Genomic DNA, 5,723 nt, shown 5'->3' on the forward strand with positions numbered 1-5,723 from the left:
TCACCGTGGTCTCGATCTCCTGACCTTGTGATCCGCCCACCTTGGCCTCCCAAAGTGCTGGGATTACAGGCTTGAGCCACCGCGCCCGGCCTCTAGCTGCCTTTAACATTTCTTTTTTTTCATTTTGACCTTGGAGAATCTAATGAGTATGCATCTTGGGGATGATCTTCTTGTGAAGTATCTCACTAGGGTTCTCTGCATTTCCTGAACTTGAATGTCAGTCTCTCTAGCTAGGTCAGGGAAGTTCTCATAAATAATATCCTGGAATATATTTCCCAAGTTGCTTATACTCTCTCCATCTCTTTCAGGGACACCAAGAAGTCATAGATCTGGTCTCTACATAATTCTTTATTTCTCAGAGGTTTTGTTCCTTCTTTTTTATTTTTTCTCTTCATTGTTGTCTGCCTGTCTTCTTTCAAAAAGCCAGTCTTCAACCCCTGAGAAACTTTCTTCAACTTGGTCTATTCTGCTTTTAATGAAATTCTTGTAGTGTGTTTTTTAGCTCTATCAAGTTGGTTACACTGTTTTCTGTACTGGCTATTTTGTCTGTTGGCTCCTGCATTGTTTTATCATGATTCTTAACTTCCTTAGATTGGTTTTCAACATACTTCTGCATCTTGATGATCTTCATTCCTATCCATATTCTGAATTCTATTTCTGTCATTTCAGCCATCTCAGCCTGGTTCAGACCCCTTGCTGGAGAGGTGGTGTGGCCGTTTGGAGGAAAGAAGTCACTCTGGTGTTTTGAGTTGTGAGAGTTCTTGCACTGGTTCTTTTTTATTTTTGCAGGGTTATGTTCCTTCAACCTTTGAAGTTGCTGACCTTTGGATGGGTTTTTTTCCTTTTATCCTATTTGATGACCTTGAGGGTTTCACTGTGTATAAGGTGGATTCAGTCAACTGGCTTCATTTCTGGAAGATTTTAGAGGGCCAGCACTCAGCTCCCAACTCCTGGACTACGTGTGTAGTCCTGGAGGACTTGTATCAAGCCCCAACTTTGTTCTGTCTCCTCGAGGTTAAGAATCCACTGCACTGGGTGAGCCAAGATGCTCTCAGACGGCTGGTCACTACACTCTAATGGGTGGTGCCAGCCAAAGCATTTAGTAGTACAGAGACAGTGGAATCCATCCTCGTTTGCATGTGCCAGCAGCAGTGGCAGCAGCAGCATGGCTGCAGTAGGGTGCTAGTGGGTGCTGGCGTGCCTGCTTCTGTGTCAGCATTTACCACAGCCACAAAGGGAACACAGCTTGCATGGTGGGGGCCCCTGCTGGTGACTGTGCCTGTGGTTGCACCAGTAGTGGTGTTGACATGGGAGCAGGGTGCTGGGGAGCGTCTGCAGTGGGGAGAGTCTGCTGTTCTTTGTGCCTAGTTTCACTTGGGGCAGTGCTGGCAAATGGGTAGGGCACTGGCAGGGGCAGGGTTGGGGCTGGCTGGCTCTGTGCCCACCAAGGCTCTTACTATTGTTGGTCAGAGGGGAGAGTGGAGCAGACTGTGCTCCTGCTGCAGCAGTTTCAGGGCAGGGTGTACACATACACACAGACTGGGAGGACAAGATAAGCAAAACCCGCTCATGCGAGCACGTGCTGGCAAAGTCATGTGAGGTGTTTCCATGGGCCTGGGGGAAGATGCAATGTGGAAGGAGTGTGCGGGGTGGTGTGTGGCCCTAGGGGCTGTCCCGGGGGAGCCCTTCGCATTTCAGGCATGGTCCACCAGCACTGGAGCCATGATGTGGTCCCCTAGGGTGCTCAAGGCTTCCCTGCAATCAGGCATGGCCAGGCTGGGCCCTGAGAGAAGCCAGCCAACCAAGGAGTGCTCAGGTAGGACCAGCCCTGCCTGATGAGTAAGACTGCCCTGCAAAGTTCAGGCCCAACGGTTCCCCTCGGGCGAAACTCTCCTATGGGAGCAAGTTGAGTCTAGGGGTGTGGCTGTCCCTGGCTGTGCTCCACTACAGCTGCTCCCACACCAAACACTCTGGGTTCATCAGCTGGCTGCTTCTCCAAGCCTATCTCCCTTGCAACTCCATTGTACGTGATGGTCAAAGGATCTCCTGCCAGGATTCCAGAGGCTGGACGTAAGAAGCATTGCTCCTTACCAGTTCGACTCACCCTTTCCCTCAGTCACTGGGGGCCAGGAATGAGTTCCGGGGTGCAGTAGCCCCATGCAGGCCTCCCAGCTTCCTCCCCCTTTAGCCTAGCTTCTGTGTCTTCCCTCCATCCACTCTCAGTGCCTTCCCTCCAAAGATCCGTTAGGACTGCACCAGTCAAATCAGTCTCTCGGTGGCAGCTGTTGCACCTGGCTGCATCTAGTTGGCCATCTTAACATGTATATTTCCATAACTGATTTTCGTGTGTTGATTTTGTACCCTGCAATTTTGCTGAATTAAAATTAGCTCTAGTAGGTTTATTTATTTGTTTGGTTTTTTTGAAATACAGTCTGGCTCTGTTAACCAGGCTGGAGTACAGTGGTGTAACCTTTGGCTCACTATAATCTCCACCTCCTGGCTCAAGTGATCTTCCTACCTCAGCCTTCTGAGTATTTGGGACTACAGGTGTGAGCCACCACACCTTGCTAGTTTTTGTACTTTTTGTAGAGATGGGGTTTTGTCATGTTGCCCAGGCTGGTCTTGAACTCCTGGGCTCAAGCAACCTGCCTGCGTTAACATCCCAGTGTTGGGATTATAGGTGTGAGCCACCGTGTCTGGCTAGTAGGTTCATGTATGTGTATGTGTGTGTGTGTGTGTATTCTATGGAATTTTCTAAATATAGAATCCTGTCATCTGACAAGAGTTTCACTTGTTCCTTTCCAATTTAGATGCTTTTATATCTTTTTCTTGTTTAATTTTCTTGTCTAGGACTTCCAGTACAATATTGACTAGCAGTGATGAAAGAATCTGTTTCGTTCCTGTACTTAAGTGAAACACTTTCCATTTTTCACCAATGAATATGTTGGCTACGGATTTTTTCATAAATGCTCTTTATTATTTATGAGAAGTTCCTTCTATTCCTAGCTGTATGTTTTTGTTATGAAAGGGTGTTGAATTTTGTCAACTACTTTCTCTGCATCTATTGAGATGATAGTATGTTTTCCCCCTTCGTTTCACTAATGTGGTGCATTACATCGATTTATCTCTTAGATGGAACTCCTCTTGCATTCCTGGGATTAGTCCCACCTGGTCATAGTGTGTATCACTTTCAGTGAGCTGCTGGTTTTGGTTTGCTAGTATTTCATCAGTATTTTTGTGTCTATATTCATAAAGGATATTGTATGGGTGTGTGTAGTTTTTCTTTTTTCCTTTTTTTTTTTTTTGAGATGGGTTTAGCTCTTGTTGCCTAGGCTGGAGTGCAATGGTGCAATCTTGGCTCCCTGCAACCTCCACCTTCCAAGTTTAAGTGATTCTCCTGCCTCAGCCTCCTGAGTAGCTGGGATTACAGGCATCTGAAACCAGGCCTGGCTAATTTTTGTATGTTTAGTAGAGATGGGGTTTCACCATGTTGGCCAGGCTGGTCTCCAACTCCTGAACTCGTGATCAGCCCACCTCGGCCTCCCAAAGTGCTGAGATTACAGGTGTGAGCCACCGTGCCCGGCCTGCTATTTCTTAAAAAAAATATAGGCCAGGCACAGTGGCTCACACCTGTAATCCTAGCACTTTGGGAGGCCAAGGTGGGCGGATTGCTTGAGACTGGGAGTTCAAGACTGGCCTGGGCAACATGGCAAGACCTTGTCTCTCCAAAAATACAGAAATTAGCTGTGCTTGGTGGTGGTATGTGCCTATAGTCCCAGCTACTTGAGAGGCTGAAGGGGGAGGATTGCTTGAGCCTAGGAGGTAAAGGCTGCACTTAGCCATGAGCCGTGAGATCACACCAGTGCACTCCAGCCTGGACATCTGAGCGAGACCGTCCCAAAAGAAAGAAAAAAAAAAAGACAGGGATATATCTGCATGACTATGGATTAGGCAATAGTTTCTTACATACAACCTAAAGCACACCAACCAAAAGAAAAATAAATCATGCTTTCTCAAGATTAAAAAGGAGACTGTCAAGAAAACACAAAGACAACTAACTGAGAGGGAATATTTGCAAATTATATACATGATAAAGGTCAATTATCTAGAAGATATATATTTCAAAAATTCGTTTAGAGATAGCGTCTTCCTATGTTGCCTAGGCTAGTGTTGAACTTCCGGGCTCAAGTGATCCTCCTTACCACTCAATAATACAGACAAAACCCAATTTAAAAATGAGCAAAGGCTTTAAATAGAATAAAAATGAGACATTTAAGACTGCTGAAAGTGGTTGCCTCTGGGCAGTGGAAAATGGTGAGGCAGGTGGTGTCTGGATTGGAGGGGATGAGCTATTGTGAATAAACCTTGTATCACTATTTGGCTCTCTGGATCACAGTTCACAACAAGGGACGAATTTGCTCCACAGGGCACATTTGGCAATCTGAATATATTTGTCATTGTTATAACGGAGGGGTCTTCCTGACATCTAATGTGTAGAGGCCAGGGATATTACTAAACATCCTACAAGGCAGACAGAGCCTAAAAGGCAGACATAGCCTAAAATGTCAATAGTGCTGAGGTGAAAAACTGTCTAAGGTATGTTTGAGGCTGGGTGTGGTGGCTCATGCCTTTAATACCAACACTTTGGGAGACTGAGGCAAGTGGATCACCAGAGGTCAGGAGTTTGAGAGCAGACTGGCCAACATGGTGAAACCCCATCTCTACTAATACAAAAATTTGCTGGGCATGGTGGCGCATGCCTGTAATCCCAGCTACTCCAGAGGCAGAGGCAGGAGAATCGTTTGAACCTGGAAGGAGGAGGTTGCAGTAAGCCAAGATTGCACCACCACACTCCAGCCTGGGTGACAGACTGAGATTTCATCTCAGAATAAGTAAATAAATGAAGTATGTTTGATAAACATACAAATGGAAGTCAATAAAAGTTATTTGTTAAAAATATTTAAAAAATCATAAAAATAGTATTTTGTACAATATCTACAGACATAATTTTCTTCATGTGCCATGCTTTGACTACCTTAACAAACAGCAGGGCTGGGAAAGCCTGTCAGCGATGTTCAGTGAATATGGAATTTACTTGCTTGTGAGTTAACATGCCAGGCTAACAGCTACTGATATTATTCAATAAAATACAAAAGAATTCGAGAATAAAGACTATGTTCTCAGGGATCATCTCTATAGTTCGTTACTAGGGAAGTTTCTCAGAACATGTAGAGCACCAAACAAAAACAAACAAACAAACAAAACAACAACAAAAAAACTAACAAAAAAATCAAAGAATTCAAGAATAAAATCTGGGCAGCTCACAATAAAGTGGAATGAAATATTATATGGGTAGTCGCTATAAACATTTCAGAAATCCAATTGCAGTATTATAACTTATGAAAAGAGAAACTACCACACGTAAAAACACAGAAAAGAAACGTAAGTTTTGGAAAACGTAGACTTTTAATAACTGCTTTTATCACCAGGTTAAGCCATGCAGTTACAAAGTAGTTAGAAATTTCTGAAAGGATGTTATAGTTTAAAAAAAAAAAAAAAGGCTGATTCTTACACATATTATTATATCTAGCACTTCATGGGGACACTACTGCTCAAAAGGCCCTGGCCAAATAACTCCCAAACGAAACACTCAACCCAAGGTTGTTTTCAGCCCACTGTTGGCGAAGCTGGGTGCAGAACGGAAAGCCTCTAAAAGGAGAGGA

This window comes from Colobus angolensis, unplaced genomic scaffold (assembly GCF_000951035.1).
Source record: "Colobus angolensis palliatus isolate OR3802 unplaced genomic scaffold, Cang.pa_1.0 Scaffold567, whole genome shotgun sequence".
In the NCBI taxonomy this organism is placed as follows: domain Eukaryota; kingdom Metazoa; phylum Chordata; class Mammalia; order Primates; family Cercopithecidae; genus Colobus; species Colobus angolensis.